Source organism: Fukomys damarensis, unplaced genomic scaffold (genome assembly GCF_012274545.1).
Source record: "Fukomys damarensis isolate Sample0158 unplaced genomic scaffold, DMR_v1.0_HiC HiC_scaffold_34, whole genome shotgun sequence".
In the NCBI taxonomy this organism is placed as follows: Eukaryota; Metazoa; Chordata; class Mammalia; order Rodentia; family Bathyergidae; genus Fukomys; species Fukomys damarensis.
The window spans coordinates 18,925,334-18,927,355 of record NW_022900946.1 but is presented as its reverse complement, the minus strand read 5'-3'; the positions used below and the strand labels follow the sequence as shown (position 1 = coordinate 18,927,355).

The following is a 2,022-nucleotide window of genomic DNA, read 5'->3' as shown; positions in this document are numbered from 1 at the left end:
TGGCTTTTTGAGACAGGGTCTCACTATGTAGTTGAGACTGACCTGGAACTCACTATGTAGCCCAGGCTGGTCTAGAACTCACAGTGATCCTCCTGCCTCAGTCTCCTGAGTACTGGGATTACAGGCGTGCGCCACAATGCCCGGCAGCAGCCTAGTTTGTTGGGGTCTAGTACAGGAGCTTACTTGAAAACAGTCATCTTGGGTTATTTTTACTCAGTAGGGTATTTTTTGTTTGTGTTTTTGTTTTTTAGATAATCTCATTAATTTACCCAAAATGGTCTCTTTGGGATCTTGCAGGTGTTCTTCTGGAATAGCTATCCCAAAGTGGAATTGCTTGATTAAGGAGTGCATCCCTACTGAATTTTAACGGATCCTTTCAAATTGCACCCTCTTCCCCAATAAACTTCCATAAACACTATATTTCTTAAACCTTTGCCAACACTTGGTATTACCAGTCATTTGATACATCCAGTACTAGAAGCTAAGGTACCTAGAGAAGGTAGGTGAAGCCCAGTGCAGGATGAGCCTGTAGGGGTAGTGGTATGATCCAGCCTGGTGGTTGTGTAAGACTTAAGTCTCACTTTTACTCCTGGAGCGTGAACAGCCAAGAGACCTCCACGATGCTGGGCCCAAAAGCTCAGCGAGGCTTCAGGAGCTTGTCAGACAGTGAGAGTCACCCAGGAAGAAACACACCAGGCAGGTTGGCAAATAGACCTTTATTAGTCTGGCCAGATGGCACTCCCAAAGCCAAGCAGCTCAGAGAGGCAGCTAGCTCAGAAACAGAGGCCATTTTATATAGGGCTATGGAGGGGGGTTTACACTCAAAACTTACAGGAAGGGGACAAAGGCAAAGAATCAGTTAATCTGAGCTGGTGGTCATCAATCATATACTCGACCATTACGTACTAATGATCAGCAGATCAATTATCCATTGTTCCGTTTACAATTTAGATTATGATGTTCAGAACATTCAACTACAGGCAAGTAAGGAGTGGCGTGATTGACGTTGAGTCTCTACGTTCACTACAGTTTCCATTTAGTTTCCCAGCTACTTCTAAGCAGTTACCTAACAATTCACAATTGATCATTAGTTATCCTATAAGGGATGGGGGGAGCGACAGTCTCTAGGTCGTTTGCTGGTCAACATGGAGACGCTGTAGTTCAGTTAGACTCCTACAGTTGGGGGTAGATGTGCGGAGTAAGTCAGGATGGGGGACAACTGTGGAGCCATGAAAGGATTTTAAGGAAATGATCACAGATCTTTAAAAGATCTTTCTGAGCTGGGCGAGGTGGTACACACCCGTGCTTCCAGCACTGTGGGAGATAAGGCAGGAGGATTACAGGTTCAAGCCCAGCCTGGGCAAGTAAGTTAGTGAGACACTATTCAAAATAAAATATAAAAAAGGCTGGGGATGTAGCTTCATGCGAAGGCCCCTGGGTGCCCTCAGTACCGCTAAGCAAAACAAAACTCCAGGTATGGTGGCACAGGTGTATAATGCCAGCCCTCGGGCTGTATTAGCGTCAAGCCTGTGTCGCATAGCGAGTTCAAGGCCAGCCCGAGCTACACAGTGAGGCTTAGTCTCAAAATCAAAGAAAGAAGAATTAAATGACATCTGCACGAAGAGCGCGTGGCCCTGAGGCGTTTGCTCTCTTTAACGCCAGCCTTTATTCTGAAACACCTCATCGCTTCTCCGCCTTTTGGCTAAGATCAAGTGTATTCTGAAACACCTCAATTCCACCCGCCCGGTGGCGCAGAGAAAGCCGCTCGCCTCGGGTCTTAGAAGCGGCAGTGCTCTGCCTCTGAGGGGGCGTGTCCCGCCCAGGCCCCGCCCCGCGGCGTCGGTACGTCGTGCCGTCCTCGCGCTCGCCGCTAGGCTTCTGAGGCAGCGGCTGTAGCAGTTATTGGCCGGCGAGCTGACTAAGGGTCTGACCGGCGGGTGGAGCGGACCCGTGTCTGGTGAGTGTCCCGCGACCTCCCCAACGTCCTTGCGGGCTTCTCGGCCCTCGGCGGGCCCTGACCCA

General features: G+C 49.5%; 1 protein-coding gene across 2 annotated transcripts in view; it reads left to right on the top strand.

Moving 5' to 3' along the window:
* The window catches only part of Hmox2 (heme oxygenase 2), a 51,831-nt gene that overhangs the window by 10,307 nt on the left and 39,502 nt on the right, over positions 1-2,022 (top strand). The window contains exon 1 of one of the 2 annotated variants that reach the window (XM_010644095.3): positions 1,844-1,957. The exons of the other annotated variant lie outside the window; for it this stretch is intronic. The gene's annotated coding sequence lies outside the window, so the exon portion shown is untranslated. Of the gene's footprint in view, positions 1-1,843; positions 1,958-2,022 lie in introns of those variants that run through there. 2 annotated transcript variants of the gene reach the window in all.